This window comes from Canis aureus, chromosome 3 (assembly GCF_053574225.1).
Source record: "Canis aureus isolate CA01 chromosome 3, VMU_Caureus_v.1.0, whole genome shotgun sequence".
Classification (NCBI taxonomy): Eukaryota; Metazoa; Chordata; class Mammalia; order Carnivora; family Canidae; genus Canis; species Canis aureus.
In genome coordinates, this window is record NC_135613.1 from 14,727,512 (window position 1) to 14,748,078 (window position 20,567).

General features: G+C 40.8%; 1 long non-coding RNA gene across 2 annotated transcripts; it reads left to right on the forward strand.

Annotated features, from left to right (window-relative positions):
* Window positions 1-8,453: 8,453 nt before the first annotated feature.
* Window positions 8,454-15,296, forward strand: LOC144309964 (uncharacterized). 2 transcript variants are annotated; one of them, XR_013375782.1, is made up of 4 exons: window positions 8,455-8,551; window positions 8,700-8,873; window positions 11,080-11,147; window positions 11,721-15,296. It is a non-coding gene; the product is annotated as an uncharacterized LOC144309964 (long non-coding RNA). The 2 variants fall into 2 exon arrangements; XR_013375781.1 differs by having other exon boundaries at window positions 8,454-8,873.
* Window positions 15,297-20,567: the final 5,271 nt, after the last annotated feature.

The following is a 20,567-nucleotide window of genomic DNA, read 5'->3' on the forward strand; positions in this document are numbered from 1 at the left end:
CTCCCCCCCTCCTTTCCCCCCCTTCTCTCTCTCTCTCAAATAAAATAAAATAAAAAGAAACTGAGTGTTTTTAAATAAATTAAGCATCATCCTGGAATTACAACTCAATGCATTCCATCATGAATTAGGTTCCACAATGGTGTGGTAGGCTTGTTCATTTTCAGGGCTCAGAGTGGACTCCATGCATTTAGAGTCTGAGGAAGTACCCCTCCCCATTTGAAAAATTCTCAAAGAAGAATCCTTCAATTTCTGCTTTGGGGTTACAAATCTAGCTCCAAATGCTTGGGAGCCAAGCATGAGAAGAGAGATGATATCTCAATGTTCAGTTGGTAAACTTCCACACACTCCAGCTATTTTCAGTAAAACTTCTTCACCTCACCCTAATTTCTACCTGATGTTTTATAATCCAAAGTCTCTCTTTAACAATGTTATTAGATATTTAGATATATAGCCCCTTAGCCATGAAGCATCTATATGATTGGCTGATTTAAGGATTGACTATATTTTGACATCTGCAACCACTCCCCCAACAGCTTCCCTTTTAAGGCCTCTTAAAAGCTTTGTTACTCCAGAGCTGTTGAATGGAAGAGTCTATAAGTATGAAAGCTCTGTGAGCTTCCCTCAGAGCCAGAACAAAAGGATTCACAAAGAACCTTATTCCACACACAGCCTGTGCTTGGGGCTGCCCTCATACACAAGGCTGCTCTGAAAAAGAAAGAGAAGCTGATCCTTTCGGGTCACAAAAGACAACGACAAGCGGGGGACCACCCTAGGCCTCTGACAGGCCCTTGGAGTCAAGCAGCAGAAACATGGAGCAGGACTCACCAACTATGGTCCTCCTATGGGATGCTCTGCAGCTACTAAAAGGCAGTCTTTGGGGAGTCTACTGGTTTCATTATACATTTAAGTGGAAAACAAAAGCAAAATTAAAAAGTGTATATTTGTGAAAAGATCTACACCATACAGTCTGAAATGGAAAAATCAAGTTGCAAAATTGATGCACATTTTGATTTCATTTTGTGTTAGAAAATAGCTTCTGATTGTATATGTGCATGTGAGTTTTTAAATGCTGGAGAAAAATCTTAACTCGCAGGAGAGGAGCTGGAGTTGGAGGCAGATAAGACAATGGAAGCTTTTGGGTTATTACTGAATTATTTAATTTACAATATTTATTTTCCCTTATGCTTCAAAACCATTTCTGCCCAAGAGAAAAATAATGTAAGCCACACATGGGAGCATATTATTAATAGTCACTTTTTTAAAAAAAAGGTAAAATTTTATTAATAGTCACTTTTTTTAAAAAACGGTAAAATCTTTCTTAATAGATGTTTAACCTAATATATCAAAAGTATTATCATTCCAACATACAAACAATACAGAAGTACTGAGATGTTGTACATCTTTTTTTCATGCAAAGTTTTGAAACCCATTGTGTATTTTATACTTAAACCACATCTCATTTTGGACTAGCAACATTTTGAATGCACAACAGTGTCAGATGGCTAGTATTTACCAAATTGAATAATGCAGTTTCATACTATTTATTAGAGTATTTTTTAAATAATAAATTTATTTTTTATTGGTGTTCAATTTGCCAACATATAGAATAACACCCAGTGCTCATCTCAAGTGCCCCCTCAGTGTGTATTTTTATAAAAAATATTAATAAAAATACATTCTGAAAATGGCTATGCCCAGGTAACAAGGTTAAATTTCCTAGCCATTCTATTCCTTTATACTGATAAGAATATATCTGAAGCAGACCACTGTCATTATTTCAGAAAGTTGATCAAAGCAAATCACTTTTGGGATGCCCAGGTGGCTCAGCAGTTGAGCTTCTGCCTTTGGCCCAGGGTGTGATCCTGGGGTCCTGGGATCGAGTCCCACGTTGGGCTCCCCGCAGGGAGCCTGTTTCTCCCTCTGCCTAGGTCTCTGCCTCTCCCTGTGCATATCTCAGGAATAAATAAATAAAATCTTAAAGAAAAGAAAAAAGCTTTCTCCTCAAGGTCTTGTGAAACTGAACCAAGAAAAACCTCATTTAAAATAGAATTAGGAGGCCATAGAGGAAAGCTCTCATGATCCACCAACTCAGAGTCAACTGCAGACCCCAACAAGAGAAGCCTCCTTTCCTACCATAGCAGAAGGAAGAAAGATTTTCTCCTAGCCCAGCAACAGCCCAGCCAATGAGAAAGTGTCACAATTCAGCCAATGAGAAATTGCCACCATCCTTAACTCTTACCTTCCTCCAATGGATTTGCACGCAAAGCAGCCCCTTCCAACTTTCTCATTTTTCCCAACAAAGTAACACTGCTCTCCTATGTTTTCCAGATTTACCTTTGGTTTTGGCATAGCCTGCATAGTCTAGAACTGCAATTCTTTTGTCATTCTGGAATAAGCCCATTTTGCTGGTAAAACAACTGGTTGTTTTCTTTTCAAGATCAACAGTCTATACCTGCCTTATTGACACATAACAGTATCACTTCTCATCCCTTTCCACTTAAGTGCCCGATCTAATAAGCATGTATAATACTCATTAACATTCATAAATATTGAAGGAAATAAATCACAATGCTTGTTCTTTGTAAATATCATGGAACATTTAAAAAATGCTACTGCATCTAGGAAGTACAAGGCAAATTGAGGTGTTATCTATAAGAGCAATGTTAGGGCACTGGGGAAGAAAACCTGCTGGTCCCAGACTGGAATAAAAAATTTGCCATGGGTGAAATCTGGACCAGAACATACAGAAAAATAGACATGACTAAATTATGAGTAACTGGCTTCTCGCTTCCTTAAGAGACAGTTCATCTCCCCATTTCCTGATGCTCTGTATCAAATGTTAAACAAGAGCAAATGTTACTTTCATTTGTTTTCACTTTGTGACTTCAGCCATCAATGCAAAAAAAAAAAAAAAATCACGAGAACTAGGAAATGTTCCCATAGAGAATATTTTCCTAGGTGCCCCGAAAAGCCCGCTCTTACTGTTTTGTAATAAGCAGCCACCTTCTTCTTCCTAAGAAATACCTTCTTCCCCCAAAGCAGTGCAAAGTTAGAGGGGAAAGCAAGATGGAAACAAGTTTCTCAAATCAGTTCCAAGAATTTGATTGTATTCACTTTTCTCTGAACTCAAAGTCCGATAGTCTATCTTGAAAATCTTAGGAGACTGGAGAATCCACAGTTTTCCTTTTCCCCTCCATGGTAAGGAGAGTGTAGCTGTGGCACCATCTTCCCACTGAAGCCCATTTGCCTCATAACAGAATAGTGGGTAAACCCTTATACCCACTCTACTCACTGACACACACATCAGTGGTTCAATGCACACATATACACACATACTACTCAAAAGTCCTACAACACACACCATAGCCATATATTCAGCACTATACTGTACACAAAGATTTGTAAATATAAATATTAAACTTAACCTATGTTTTACTGAGTTACCTGTTTGTAAATTTAAGATTAGAACTAATTCAATGTGTAAAACAACTTTTTTAAAGGGCTCTCTCTAGGGTTTTTAAAAATTATTGTATATTTGTATTTATTTTTCTTTTTCAGGTAATATCTTCCATAACTTTTTAGTTTTGCTGTTCTGCTTCCCTAGTTTTTCCATCATTTTCTTCAGTATAATAGTAGAGGACAAGTAAAAATTTTGTCCTTCAAAAATATCTTAACAATTTTCTCTGAGTATTTACTTAAAATAACTGCTTCATCATACATATGACATATATGACATATACAAAAAAATATCTAGCTATATTCTAGAGATCTAGATTAAAAAGAATAACAATTTTTCTAGTCAATTTTGAATGCTGACAAGCCGGACACATTTCGTTTTCTTTTCTTTTTTTTTTTTGGAGTAAAGGAGAAAACACATCTGTTCTTAACTTGCACATCAAAACTCTCTCATGTCCCTTTAGTAACATTAGCTCTTGTTGCTATGCAAGAGATCTTTGATCTTTCTGGAAGAAGCCACCTTATTTGAGAACATGACAAGGCTCACAAAAAAGTACAACACAAACAATGTCATGTGGATGACATGATGTTTTCACACACTGGTGTTTAAACGTGATCTGCATCGATTCTGGAACATTCTGTGCATTGTTGTTTGTTGTTTCATCAATATTTCTCTTTGGATTCTCACAAGAGCTAGCTGAAACATGTGCTCTTTTTGACAGAAGGATGTGAACATGCCTGTGCCTTTAAGGATGTACACTGATTTTTGCCTCCTCTATACAAATCCCATCAGTGGATATTTTCCTACTTATCTCTGTGTCACTTCTATATTTTGGCCAAACTTTCTACTGCAGTGAAATAGGAAAGCATGCATGTAATGAGTGATGAATACAAGGAGGTGGATCCTTGTAAACCGGCTGATAGTTCCTAGGACTTTGTTGGATGAAGTATGTCTAAGAATTTTCCTCTTTTTACCAGAAACCTATGCCAAATTGATACTGTATATCCACATATATTGTTGATGCTTAGGTGCCATGCTAGTCACGTAAAAGCCCCACTCCATGCATTTGGGATGTATTTGTGATAGACTTTCAAGGACTTTAAAGTAATCATTGCTGTTGTAGGTTTATTCAAACAAAATAACTTTCCTTCTATACATGGAAAATGCAAGGCAAATTCAATAAGGCTGTCTCAAGACTGATAAACCCATTTAGGAAATAGAAGATAAGGAGTAAAGAAAGCTCAGTGGGCTCATTCTCTGAAATAATCTTCATAATTTGAGTTTTGTAAGCTCTGTCAAGAACCAGGAAGAACTTTTGTACTAGATTACTGTAAAATGGAGGGTAAATCCAAGTTAATTCGATCAGATCCAATCTTACTAATTGTTAATAAAAAACATTAATATATTCAGAATAGTAGTAATTAAATAGGCATTGTCCCCCTCCCAAATATTTCTCTATATTTGTACCTGGAGTTAAAAATGTACCGATATGGTCTTACTGATTTGGCTCTCTAGGAGGGCATGAGAGAAGTCAAACAATGATAACGTGCATTTTAAAACTGAAAACTATAATGCTGTGATTATCTACAGATATAGATGCATATAAATGTAATAATATATATCTGTGCAAAAAATATATGTAGCCATGTGAAATACATATGTATATATTTACTCAATATACATATGAATTCTGCAATATATTTCATTCATTGTACACACAATGACCATACCTTAAAAACCACTGTAGCTGGTTCTCTAGTAGAGAGAAAACAGTATTTTTCTAACACTATGTGCACAATATTGCTAAGATTTTCCCATTTGTGATTTCATTCAAGTCTCAAAAATTCTTACGAATAGTAGAGTAAGGAGCTGGAAAAACTCTCCCTAACAAAACAGCGATTTATCTGATGATAATTACTTTTACAAATCATTTCAATTCTCTTGAGATTGTCTTAAGAACATACAGAAAAGGGAGAAAGATGTTCTTTGAACACAGGGCAAAGCCCTCCTGGTGTATTGGGCTTAAATAGATATTCTGACCAAATATTGACGGAACAATAAGCAACTCTGACCCAGAGGGAATGGATAGGAATCAGGTTTCAGAATCCAATCACATTCATCCCTGGAAGACTCTGCATGCTCAAGCCTGTGTCCTCTCAGGAGCAATCTGAGAGGAACTTCCAAGCTCACAGACCCTGGCTGAAGAGAAGGCAAACAACTAAATGCCTAAACTGTGAGGATATTCTCCAAGCCACAGACACATCCAATGGTAAAGGGTAAAAATCTAACTGGCAGGGTTCCTAAGCACAATATTGGACAATAATTGGCTTATTCTACCCAGGACAAGCCTGGGTACCCAGGCTCAAGGAGAATAACAAGGGAATGAAACAATTTGTGCAGGGCCAAGAGACCTTGGGCAGTGGGAGACAGACTTGCCAGAATTAGTTCAAGTAAGCTCCTAAGCCAATAAACAACGAAGCAGGAAATAAGCAAGTAATAAGAAGAGCCTTTGACAGGACCCCTACTGCTGAAGCCCCTCCAAGTAAGTGCATTAAGGAGACCTCTCCATGTTCCCAAGCAAACCAAGTGACAAGTTCTCTATCCTGAGACAATGTATTAAAAAGGTGAAACTTTCACACAAAAGAAATGCAACTCTACTAGCTACTCAACCAAAGAGATGGAGGGAAAGTTTCTTCTCTAGGATCTCTGCTCACCTTCCAGAACACTGACTCTGTAAAAGACCACCAAAGCCTGATTCACCTTACAATTCTATTCCTACTTTTCCTCCTGCTAGGAATTTTGTGTGTGCATTCAACCTAGGTTTGCTTTAGACATTATACTTTCAGGAAATATAAAAGGATTTGGATTAAAAACTACCATTTAGGGACATCTGGGTGACTCAGTGGTTGAGCATCTGCCTTTGACTCAGGTCGTGATCCCGGAGTCCTGGGATTGAGTCCATCAGGCTCCCTGCAGGGAGCCTGCTTCTTCCTCTCCCTAGGTCTCTGCCTTTCTTTCTGTCTCATGAATAAATAAATAAAATCTCTAAGAAAAAAAATGCCATTTAATTAGGAAAAAAAATAAGAAAACACATTTTAATGTTATATATTACATATAATTATAGATGTGTATGTGTGTATATATATATATATATAACAAATATATATGCATGTAATCAAGAAAGATATTTCTCACCAGCCTCTTAATTACATAGCTTTCAATTGCCTTGAAAACTCTCTGAACCCATTTTCAAAGATTTCTAGATTTCTCTACCACACTGGGCTAAAATCCTAATATTTTCTTTTTGCACAGTGCTTAAGGCCACTTTCTCTGGTCTATTAACTGACTTGTAGAAAGGAAGAGTAAATTGTCCTTGACTGCACAAACACCCTGATTTTTTTTTTCCATGAATACAAATGGAAGATTTTTAAAGTTTGGCAGTTTGCAGACATGACTCCCAAGACAAATTAAAGATCATGAGAGCTTTTTTTCTACGCCCCCCCCCCGCCCCCCCAGTTTGATTTTTTGGATGTAACCTTGGCGGTGATTATGCTTCTGACGCTGTTTGGCAATCCTGGGAAAGCCAAATAATCTCTCTAGATACTTTTTTAAAATTAATTTAAGAAGTGTGAATTTGATGTAGGAAGCAGAAACCAGACGACCTCAAATACTTTCCCAGTTTAAACAATTGATGGTTTCATAATTTAATATGCAGAGAACTCGCACTCTCCTCCTCCTGGACTTCTAACAGACGCTCCTACCATATGTTCCCCCTGTGCTTTCTGCAGTGAGCCACTCTAGCAATTATTTGATTGTATTGAAATTTTGTTTTGTGTATTTGTCATCCCAGTAGCTTCTTCACTTCTTAAGGCCAAGGTCCAAGTCTGAAATTCTTTTTTTTCTCCCCATCTCCAGTCTCCAAGTTCTTTAGATACAGCTTAGCACAAAAGAGATTCTAAATATGGAATTAAGTGAACCAAAGAAATTAATAAATTGATAGTATTAAGTTATTAAAATTTATTTACTTCTGGTTAATTTCTACTTTAGAGAAACAGTGTATCAGGTGTGGCCTTAGCAAGAAGCAGCCACGTGGGGGACAGGTTCCGAGTGGACTGGTCAGTGTTTCTTCCCTTAGAAGCAATCTTTCAAGCTCTCTTAACTCCCAGCATATCCATGTAGATGGCAGAGGCTTTGGTCTGCAAGAGTAACTTGTGAAAATGCAAACATCTTGGTAAGGTGCCCATTAGAAAACGCTAAAAATGGGACTAGGAACAGTCGTGCTGTGGGGCGAGAAGAATCCTGGATAAGGCAAGATACAGAATGGGACCCTTTGCTTCCTTTACTTCTTGCTCACCTACCATATGCCTGACACACACTAGATCCCTGGCCGCATGCATCTTAAGGGTCAAGGGGGAAAGGGATTATTAAGCAAGAAGTGTTGCCATAGAATGATCCATCCTGGGTTTAGGTAAAGACCAAGGGGATGAATTAGAGGAATCTAGGGAAGCTTTCAGGAGGTGGTGATGTCTTGGACGAGATCTGAAAAACTCCAGAAGTGAATGAGGTAAGAGGGAACACAGGGTCCACTCAGTGCCAAAAATGTACCCAGAAGATGCAGAGTGTGGAATAGGTAACAATGTGAGATCCATGTTGCAAGGTTTGGAATGCTCAGGAGAGGAGAAGATGCAGAGAGAGGATGCTGGGGACTTATATGACATATCTCGGCAAAGCATGTAAGCCACACAAACCACATTAAAGAACTCCATCTCAGGATCACAGACAACTCCTAATTTTAGCAGCCATCCATCAGTCTTGCCTACAACACAAAGTCTGTAGATTATGACAACCATGGTATTTCAACTTGTCTCTGAAGTTAAAAAAAACATAGTAACAGTGCTGATGGGAAAAGTAAGGTTCCCATAGCCATACAACTTTGTTGCCACATTACTAACAAAAATAGATTTCCTTCTGTGGAGGTAAGTCAGAGCATCCAGACAATCAGACAGGCAGAGGCTGCCATGGTGGACTGTAACAACTGCTGGAAATTCTGAAAATGTTTTGCTCAGAGCAGAGTTGGCAGATGTCATGACAAAGGTGAAAACACGGTCTCTTGGATCCCCCCTGCCAAGGGAGGGGGGAAGGGAGGAGTCATTTAAACCTAACTGTAAAGATTCAAGGGAGGCTATTCCTTTCCTCTTGGCTCATCACCACCTTTACTACGCGATGCCTGGAATCTCTGCAGCCAGCAGGCGACATATGAAGGGAGCTGAAAAGCAGGAGCCGGAGCAGAGAGACAGAAGGCATCAAGGTCTTTGAAGAGGTCAGCGAGAGGCTGGCCACCCCAGCTGCGAGCCAACCACTCCCGTGAATGATCGTGATGTCGGAAAATACGCCCCTCAGCGCACCGGGCATCACGGTAAGGATGGGGTCCACCTGGGCCCACAGTGGCCTAACTGAGAAGGAAGCCCGGACAGCCTCGGGCACGGAGCTCAGAGAAGCAGCGCGGGGGCTGGTGCCCTGCAGGCTGGGATCTGGTCCAGCAGCTTAAACTTTTTTTTTTTTTTTTTTTAAGATTTTATTTATTTATTCATGAGAAACACACAGAGAGAGAGGCAGAGACCCGGGCAGAGGGAGAAGCAGGCTCCATGCAGGACTCTATCCTGGGTCTCCAGGATCAGGCCCTGGGCTGAAGGCGGTGCTAAACCACTGGTCCAGCAGCTTAGAGACGACCCGATCAAGATGTCGTGTGTGCTTTTAACCCCAGCAAGCTAGAGACGGAGACAGAGAGAGAGAGAGAGGACGCTACTGCTTTGAGAGGGAATGAATACATGATCCCCGCAGGGGAAGCCCAGCTACTAAAACAGAATTCCTTCTCCTCTGATTTTATATAAAACACGGATAAATGAACAGCTATGTATGAAACACGTGTTAAACCCCAGTTGATTTGAAAGCTTCTAACCTCCCTGCGTCCTCAGTGGTGCCACAGGAGCCTGACAGCCGAGGGCAGGAAGAGATCCCGCAGCCCCACCTGGTGCAAGTGCAGGCCCAGCCCCGGCGAGCCCCGGGCCCTCGGGAGAAGCCGCTCCAGGCTCCTGCCGCCGCCAGCGCCGCCCTGGGCAGGAGGGCCCGGGGAGGAGGGGACGCGGGACCGAGCCCGACTGTGCCAACCGTCCTCTAGGTTCTGGGAAGTCAGGCGGGGGCCTGTGGGCTCCACGATGCCTTCCTCCTCCGAGGGCCTAGACGGCCACGCACCTGTGGGAAGGCTCGGGTACCCCGGGGAAATGGGATAGTCGTGGATGCGGGGAAGGCTAATAAGCTTTAAAAGATGAAGTTTTCAAAAAAAAAAAAAAAAAAAAAAGATGCAGTCTTCCTTTAAGTAGTTGGTATTTTTGTTTCGGATGATGGGAGCACTACAGATAGAGAACGGGGTCAGGTAAAGGTTTTTGGCTGAGAATCTGACAAAAGGAGCACAGCTCCCATTCCAGCCACCCATCCCCTGAAAGCACACGGGGCGAACTTTACAATTATTCTGGAGGCAGAAATGTCAGATGATCCAAGTGGAGGAAGAGAGAGGATACAACATAGTTCTGGTTTATAAAATTAATTGTCATGCGGTCACAACAGCTGGTCACTCTGGAGCCGCCACCCCCCTGTGGGAGATACTCCGTCACCAAGGGCTTTCTTTCACAGAGATTTTAGGGATCACGTAGTACAACCATCTTTTGAGCCTCACGATACTCTACAGGGTCTCCTCTGAGTGATCGCTCAGCCTAAACCAGACACGGAATCACAGGGAACAGAAAACCAGCAGTTTCTAAGCCCGATTCCTAAAAAGAATCTCCCCAAATAGGGACACACACTTGTGCACTCAAACAACATGCCTGCTCTTGGACGGAAGTGCCACCCACACCCACACCAATGGTGCTATTATTTTAATAAATTCATTTTTTATTGGTGTTCAATTTGCCAGCATACAGAATAATACCCAGTGCCCATCCCGTCAAGTGCCCCCCTCAGTGCCCATCACCCATTCACCTCCACCTTCCTCCCCCCTCCACCACCCCTAGTTCGTTTCCCAGCGTTAGGAGTCTTTATGTTCTGTCTCCCTTTCTGATATTTCCTACCCATTTCTTCTCCCTTCCCTTCTATTCCCTTTCACTATTATTTATATTCCCCAAATGAATGAGAACATATAATGTTTGTCCTTCTCCGATTGACTCATTTCACTTGGGTTGAACTGACAAAGTAGCTCCTCGAAGAGTCTGAAATTAGGAAAAAAGGAAAACTAGTGGTTCATCTTTGCATCTTTACGTTTACAAGCCATTTTCTCAAGCATTTGACTCATCTAGGAAACCTAATGAAAACAGGGTAGCACTTCGAGGTAAATTTCTTCATGGCCAAGTTGGAACTCCAACACCATGTTCCCAACCTGAGTACTGGACACTTCCCACCGCAAAATCCTGATTTTCGTGGCACAAATACTGCAGTTTAATGTCACCTAAAACAGACTTTTCCCTGTGTATTTTCCCAAAGACAGAACATAAGATTAAACTGTATTAAAGTTCAGAAACAAATTTAACAATTTAATGATTAATCTCCCTGAATTGTGCTTTCTTTTCAAGCCCGACTTCCAAATGCTTGTGTGGGAGACGGCAGGATTTGAAGAACCCAGAGGAAAACAGGATTCTTGGTAACTTCAGTGTAACAAATCTTCATACTTACCCGCCACGGGCTCCCAGGGCTGGGGGCTGAGTTAGTAAAACAACAACTCAGTTGTGCCTTGGCTTCGTTACTCTGCTAATATATTTATTTGCTGCTACTGTTATCTGCTCAACATGCAGCCACTAAAAAGAGGATTCTGTTAACACTCTTAATATGGAATTTCTTTAGAGGCAAAACTGTCTTTAAGAAAGAAAAATGATACAACAAATAGGGCCAGGCAGAGTTAGTGCCTTGAAACTTTCAAATAATCTTATGGTGGTGAAGTGTTGCAAAGAATTTTATGTACCTCAAATGGGCATGATTTTCATGATGTCATTTGTGCTGGGTTTTGGTGGGAATGGGCCAGTATGAAGTGTATTTACTGAATCTTTATTTTAAGGATAGTATAACACTAAATACACATGCAATTATTTTAAGATGACTGGTGAAAATTTGTAATCCCGAACGATTTAGGATAGTGAGTAAACAATATAATCTCTTATTAATGATTGATATTTTCTTTTTTTTATTTTTTTTTAATTTTTTTATTTATTTGTGATAGTCACAGAGAGAGAGAGAGAATGAGGCAGAGACACAGGCAGAGGGAGAAGCAGGCTCCATGCACCGGGAGCCCGACATGGGATTCGATCCCGGGTCTCCAGGATCGCGCCCTAGGCCAAAGGCAGGCGCCAAACCGCTGCGCCACCCAGGGATCCCCAATGATTGATAATTTCAATGGGCAAATAGCTGCCAGATATGAAGAAAAGATTCTTTCCAAATATATTATATACACACACACATATATATAGTAGCTAATCCACAATTTTTGAAAATTTTATCATTATGTAGTTAAGAAGCAGTAATTCATTATTTACATTTCACCATAAGATTCTACATATTTAAGAAATTCTATAACTAGGTGAGGGATGAGTGTGTCACAGGAAACCAAAGGTTGTATGCTTCTCATTGACACATCCAGCTCTATTCAAAGGGAATTCAAAGATAATTTTCCTCTGTTTAGTCTCTGTAGAGTATTTTAAAATATTTTAAAATTCATGGGAATAATCAACACTCAGAAGAATTACATCTTTGGCAATGAAAAACACATTGAGGGGTTTTAGAGCCTTTGCAAACTGCCACTCAAGCTTATTATTTATGAACTCTTTGCTCTTTAAAATTGAGAACAAAGCAATTAACTACAATTTCACACCTTCAGGAAGATGAGGAACACAGTCTGCTATCTATTGTAAATTCCAAAGTGTATTCTTTCACTTAAATTTATAGTTCCATTGAGTGGAAATTTTCTTCTTATTCAAAATAAAGTAAGTGAATCTTTTTTTTTCACTGAAAATGGACAATGCATACCAATTTTGTTCTTAAGAAAGTAAGTTTAATAGACCCCATTGTCCAGATCATCGCAAGGCCAATATTTTCGAACATGAAGCACAGAAGTAGACCATAATCAGGGAGGCAACGTGCTGGCTGGCTTGCTCACTGAATGCGGTGATCAGAACTTCACAAACACATGCCTTGGCAACAACAGTGTGTTCAGGTTACCGAGCATGGCACTTGCTGGGGGTCAGGTCCTCGATCCCCACGGTGCCTGTGCTATGCTCCTACTACCACAAACCACCCAAGGTCTTGAAGCAGGGAGATCAGGGAGGGTCCCCCAGGTGGGAAGGCATGGATTGGAGCCCGGGCCGTCGGACCAGCATGCGAGCACCCCTCTCTGTTCACGGCTCTCTGCCCAAACAGGAGTCCCCAGCAGGCGCAGGGAGAGGCTACACAGCATGGATGACGTCTGTACCAAAACACCCCAACTCAACACAGGTGCCACCAAAAGAAAGTAACGGGATGTTCCTTTGGAGAATAAAAATAACAGAACGACTCACTTGTTTTTCATATTTTAGAGCTGCTCAAAGAAGGAATTAGAATTGAACCAATATCCCTTATGCCTTAGACCTGAACATTATCCTCTCATTCTTCCTCTTGCTACTGCCTGGGGCAGGCCCCTCAACTATTACACTAGACTCCAACATCATCCTCCCAACCTCAATCTCCTGCTCCATTCAATTTTTCAGAGGGACCCTGCTCACGACCAGTCTGCTGCTCAAGGAAACTTCCGATGGCTGCTCCTGACCATAGGATAAAATGTATACAACCCAGATGTCTTGGTTTCGGGTCCCAACTGGGCTCTCAACACTCTCCTTCCTTCTCTCATCAAGAAGTAACCACCAATCTAACTATTTCTGTGCAATTCCTGTCCCCCACCCCCACCTCAGCACTGGTCTGCAAGTACTTATCAAGATCATGCTACGTTTAGTGGTCTCTGCCTTGGAGAAGACACCCTGATAAATGCCAACCATAAATTCTTCCTCAAGTCACAGGTACTTAGTGCTCACAAGGACCATGCATGTACCTAGCTAAAATGAAACAACCTGGAAGAATGAGGGCAACTTTGGAGACTTTATCTAATCAGTTGGGAACTGTGTTTTTAGCTCAACTATTTTAGTCATCTTAACAACTCAAGCAAATGACCATGTCTGGGGTGGAAATGGGGCTCAGTTCAGCCTGGGGGAGATTAGGGTCAAGGTGTTGATTTTCAAGGAGAGAAATGTTCGGTGAATTTTCCCCATATTCTGACTTAATTTCTGTGTTTATTTTGAAATTTGCCCCAACTACACTTTCTCACTTTCCCACAGTCACACACTTTTCCCTGCTTTACAAGAATTGTTTCCCATCCTCTACCTATTCAAACTCTGGAATAATATCACTATTCTGATCTACAAAGCTGTGCATGGAGCCCAGCTGGGCCTACATGGCAGCTCCTCACTGTGAGTTCCCACAGCTCCAGGCCCTCAGGCCACACTTCCGTCAATATAGAGCATTTGGGAAGCAGAATGTTTCTTCCATAATCTGGTCACGTTCAATATACCTGCAGTCTTATCAGAGCCTCAATTAGGACCCTCAAAATGTGTTGTTCAACAAATATGTTTCATTCAAAATTCTGTGTCATGTTATTTTTTCTATATATATTTTCTTTTTAAAAATGTACCTTGCATTTGCTTTCTTTTTATATTTAAAAAAATTTTTTCCAGCTGCCTTTCCAATGTCAAGTGCTTCAAGCATTTAATCTGTTAAGCCTCCATTCCCTCCCATGTAGATCGGAGATAAGAGTATTATCTAAAATATAAGGTTATTAGGGGAACGGACTGAAATAATGCATGAACAAAGTTAGCACCTGTCAGTAGCAACTGAATAATTGGTGAGAAGCGGAAAGACAAGCCAGACTCTAGGCTGAGAATAAAAAAAGGAAATCTATTACTGCCCTGAAGGATACTGCTCGGTATAGGTCAGAAAAATATATAGATGGAAAATAAGAAAACATGGAAAATAGTACTAGAGAGACTTAGTGCAGATGAGAAAAGTCTTTCCATTCAAGATAAGTGTATGTTGGACGTTTCACAAAGGCAGAGCATGTGGATTCTAGCATCTGAGGTGGTTTCCTGTTTACCTTTGCCATGGCAAGTCTGTGCATGACATGGTAGGGGACAGGAAAAAGGTGAGGGTCGCATACTGGCCATCACAGTGACTTGATTCTGTGAAGTGCGGCCATTCTGTGTACACCCGCACATGGAGACAGCAGCTAAGGGAGGAGGAAACTGATCTACGGACGCCGGTCAGCCCTTCCCACAGCACAGGAGCCAGCTGGCTCTACCAGGTTGAAATGGATCCCACTCACTCCACACAGGGGTGACTTATTACCGGGCACGGAGCACATCTGTCAGCAATAAAATGCACGAGTGACCAACAGGAAATGGCCCTGCCTGCCCATTTCCCTATCGTTTTTCTACCTATATAAATAATTGAATAGGTGCCTATGTGTTATACAGGTGATTGCCATTTAGCGTCAGGGAAGGAAAAATTCATCAATGCACCCCTTCCCCACAGAGGGTTATTAAAAACATACAAGAAGAAATGTGCTCTTAAAAAGATTTGTTTGGGGCACCTGGGTGTCTCAGTAGGTTAAACTCAGTAGGTGTGCCTTCAGCTCAGATCATGATCCCAGAGTTCCGGGATAGGGCCGTATGCTCAGTGGGGAGCTTGCTTCTCCCTCTTCCTCTGCCACTCCCCCTGCTTGTGGTTGCTTGATCTGTCAAATTAATAAATAAAATCTTAAAAAAAATAAGATGGAAAATAAAAAAAAATTAAATAAAATTAAAAAGATTTGGATTTACCACTGTAATGACCTATTTTTAGGAATTTTATTTTTAGTCAATATTTGTTATTTTCAAAGACACAAGTGGGTTTATTAAGATTAAGAACATGAGTAACAAACTTCAATCACAAAGCTAGAGTTTTCTCTAGCTATGTACCAATTTAGCACCAACTTAGCTGCTTAAAACAGCACATATTTATTTTCTCCCAATGTCCATGAGTCCGGAGTCCAGCCACAGCTGAGCTGGTCCTCTGCTCACGGTCTCACAGAGCTGCAAATAAGGGCCCGCAGGCCTGTATTCTCACTTGGAGGCCTCAGTGGGAAGAATGTGCTTCGTGCTCATCTGGGTTGTTGTCAGAATGGAACACACCTTGCAGCTGCCTGACTGCCCAGGTCTCTGCGGGCTGGTGGCTGGAGGCTGCCTCGAGGTCTTAGGGGCTGCCCACCCTTCCTAGAAGCCTTCCTCACCTCAGGGGCTTCTCACACACATGGCTACTTACTTCATCAGGTTCACAAGGGGAGGCTCTAGCTCCAGTTGGCTCTAACAGAATTTTCTACAATCTAATGTAATCTCAGGAATGACATCCCATTGCGTCTGCTCAGAAGCCCAGCAAAGGCCCTGCCTAGACTTGAGGAGAGGGCCCTGCACAAAGGCAGGAACATCAGGGACTGGGAATCACTTTAGGGTTTGTCTGCTGAATTAAGTGGACAACTTATAAAAACACATTTGTAGCCACTATCTCAGCACCTAAAATTAAAGGGTTAAAAGAAATGATTGATAAGCTAGACTTCATTAAAATTAAAAACTTCTGCTGAGACAATGTCCAGATGAGAAGACAAGCCACAGACTAGAAGAAAATACTGACCAAGGACACCACTGAAAAAGGACTGTTTGCCAAAATCTGCAAAGAACTCTTAAAACTCAACATTAAAAAATACACTGAAGACCTTAAGAGACACCTCAGCAAAGAAGATCTACAGATGGAAAATAAGCATGTGGAAAACCTTCCCTCAATTTTTCATCAGGGAAATGGAAATTAAAACAAGGCAGTACAACTAGCTAGCTGTTAGAATGGCGACATTCCGGAAAAAGGACCACAGCAAATGCTGGCAAGGGTGTAGAGCAACAGGACTGGGCAGCCATCACCAGGGTGGAGGTGCAGGAGGGAGAACAGGGCAGCCACTTGGGAAGACAAAACTAAACCTACTGTTAGAATACGATCCAGCAATTCTGCTCCTTGGAATTTCCCCCTAAGAAGTTGAAAATATATGTCTACACGGAAACACGGATATGATATGTTGGTGGCTTTATCCCTAACTGCCTAATCTTGTAAGTAACCACGATGTCCTTCAGCAGGTGTAGATAAACTGTGGTCCATCCAGATCATGGCATATTACTCAGCACCAAAAAGACATGAGCTATCAAGCCACAGAGGAACATCAGGGATTGTATTAATAAGAATTTCTAAGTGAAAGAAGCCCATCTGAAAAGGCTACATACTCTAGGACTCTAACTAGAAGCATTCTGGAGAAGGCTAAGCTACAGAGACAGTAGAAAGACAGCAGTTGTTAGGGTTTCAGATGGGGTGGGAATGTATTAGTGGAGCACAGAGAATTTTCAGGGGAGTGAAAATACCACATAGGCTATCATGATATCATTCTACTTTTGTCCAAATCCAGGAATGGCCAACACCAGAAATAAACCCTCATGTCATCTTCCTACTATGAGTAATTATGATATGTCAATATAAGTTCAGTTATAACACATGTACCATCCTAGGGTGATACCGACAATGGGAGAAGCCATGCATGTGATGGGTAGGGAGTATATGGGAAATCTTTATGCCTCCCCCTCAATTTTGTTTTGAGACTTAACATTCTCTAAGAAAGTAATTTCTTTGAAAAAGTTAAAGGAATGAGGAAGACTCACATAGAGTAATACCTGGTGCCCCCCTTTTTCTGTGATGATTACAAATGTTATTTAAGTTCTTAAATCAAATATCCTCAGGGACACCTGGATGGCTCCGCAGTTGAGTGTCTGCCTTTGGCTCAGGGTATGATCCTGGAGTCTCGGGATCGAGTCCCGCCTTGGCTCCCTGCATGGAGCCTGCTTCTCCTCCCTCTGCCTATGTCTCTGCCTCTCTCTATCTCTCATGAATAAATAAAATCTTTAAAAAAATCCTCCTAGCAATGAACTTTTAAATATAATAAAATATAATTTTTAAAAAATTGACTTTATAGATCATGTTTGCATATTTATCATAGAATTTTGCATCTGAGAATTAACACTTTTATGGACTATTTCTTTTCTAATTTGCTTCTGGAAAATAAAAAAAATCATATATCATAAACAAAAATAGAATCATAGCCTTTTATATGGACAGAGCAGCTGCTGAAAATTCAATCTTAACCTGCAGCCAGCAGCAATATTTGAACGTCAGGGATTAACCTGGTGAGTAAATAAGTAAAGAGTCTATTCAATGACTGTAAATCATATTTTTAAAAATTCTTGAAACATAATTTGATTTCTAGGTAGAAGCTTATACATTTAGATCTAAATTTTTTTAAATAGTCCCTAGTATAAAAGGTTAGTGAACATCCCATTTATTCTTTTAAATATTTACCAATAATCATTTATATATACAGACATTGGGAATTGTATTAGTTATATATTGATGCTTAACAAAATAACCCCAATATTCAGCACCTGAAAAAGAAAACACTAACAGTTTCTGAAGATCAGGAATCCAAGAGCAGTGTCCCTGGGCGTTCTGACTCAGGGTCTCCCATGGGATGGGCATCAAGATGGTGGCCAGGATGCTGATCATCAGAAGGCTCCCCTGGGCTTTTAGGATCTCCTACTAAGGCCATTCATGTGACTATTGGCTGGAGGCCTCAATTCCTCACTATGTATGCTCCTCCCTAGAGCTATTCATGATGTGGCAGCTGACTTTTCCCTTGAGTGAGCAATCCAAGAGAGCAAGTACACAACCAAGCAGCAGTTATTTGTAACTTCATCTCAGAAGGGACACACCATCCTCTCATCTGTATTAGACTGGTCCCAGACACCAACCTTGACCCAAGTGGGAGTGAACTGCAAAAAAGCTGTGAGTCACTGGGAACATGGTACTCACAGTAAGACATGAATGAGCCATATCAGAACAAGTATCATTATCTTACTAGGTCGGCTTTATATCTGATGATAACCAGGAGTCCTTGGTGCCAATAGGATGAATAAAGAGCATGCACGGGGGCTGGGTAATAACTGCTTGTGTTGAAACACTCAGTCTGTAGCCATCATTCCATTCTCCCCAAGATTAGAACATCGTGCCTCTCCTCTGCTCACCATATTCCACCTCTGGACCTCCTTCCCAGCCTGCGAGATAATGCCCATTCTTCAAGTATTATTTCAAATGCCGCTGCCTCCATAAATGTGTTCAACATCCCCTCGTAACCCAATGTTACTTTCTTCTGAATTCTACCCTCAGAGGTTTCAAATGTCTCTTACACCAACTATAACCTTCCCCCTACATTGTAATTATTAATCTAAGCATTTCTTCCCACTAATCCAGTTTCAACATTGTGTGAGGAAGGACAGGGTCTTCTTTCCTCTATGTCCAGCATGGCAGGTGTTCCACTGATTGCAGAAAACAGTGCATTACTGTGTGAAGGGAGATATATTGACACAGCAAGCTGTCGGAAGGACTCACACACAGGGAAGGGCCCAGGCAACAGGAAGACATGAAGGCAAAGGGAAAAATACGTTTTGAGGCTGAAGGTAAGCCAAATAATTACAGAAATATCATTTTGAGGACAGCTCTATCCACCACATTGAACATATTGCCTGCATGTCTTTCCCCCAAACTCTCTAGTGAAGCAAATGCTCTACTAACTGGAGACATTCTTGACATCTACATGGGTTAAACCACATGAACTTCACAAAATTTTAAGTTTCTACTCATTTCCATCTTCTTTTGAAAATGTAGACATCCAGACTGGAAAACCATTCCATCTCCATCACATTGTTGATTCCTGAATCCTACTTGACATACCATCTTCTCATACAGCTTTCTGGGTCACATTATATCCTAATACATCAACCAATCCAGGATTTATTTTCCAATACGTTGAAACTCAACAGAATCATGTTAATCTTAACTGAGATCTGAATCTGCTTCTACCACTTCATCTTAGTCTGTGTCACTTCAAAGTCCCTGTCATTCCCTTCAGCATGTTGACTCTGTCATAATGCCCATTCTTTTCCATTGGGTGGTCTGGGGTGGTTTGTGTTCATCATTAAAGTAGAAACCTATTAATGTATATAGGATAATAGTATTTTATTCAGTAACTTACATTGAATTAAAGAAGTAATACCAATTAGTAAAGAAGGAATGGCACTACATCCTGACTCATTTTTGGCCTCTATTTCAAACACCTTACTATGACTTACAAAGTCCTAAATAATCCAAACTACATCTCGCCTGACTTCAATATTGTCTTCCTCTCAGCACCCTGGCTCCCTTCCTATTTCTCAAATATTCAGAAGTTTGGCCATCACCAGTCTTTTCCTCACATTACTTCCTATTTCTAGAAAGACACTGCTCATTTTTCATATGAAAGACTGGTCATCACTGAGTCTTGGTTTAAATATGAATTCCTTGAGGGACTTGTCACAACTAATACTTTCTGAACTGGAACTCAACTAAATTCTTCTCTATCACAGCACTCAAATGTAATTGTATTATAAAAATTAAAGTTTTCCTTGTTCACTTGTTTGTTGACTCCCTCCCAGATTAAATTTTGAGTTCCCAGGGCAAAGGTATTATTAAAAAAATTTTCCTCATAACCAAGTGTAAGGTGATGCCTAGAACTATAACAGCAAGAGTGATTGGACCAGTCTAGTAGACTCATTTTTCTGTCCTCTCATTGCCTTTCTATCTCCTTCATCCTGTGCTCAGCATGAAACTCTTTGTGCCCTTGTCTTTCTTGGCCTGTTTGTGATGACCCTTCACCTGTGTCTGCTCATAGCCCTATCGTGCAGTATGGGAACCACTGAACTATGGTCACTCCTTTTTCTTTCCCCCAATACAATGTATATGTCCAAGGGAAGCTGATTAGATACTGTCAAATGAGTTTACAATGAAGTCTGAAAATTCTTCGGGTTATATAATAGTAGTCAAAAGGTTATAA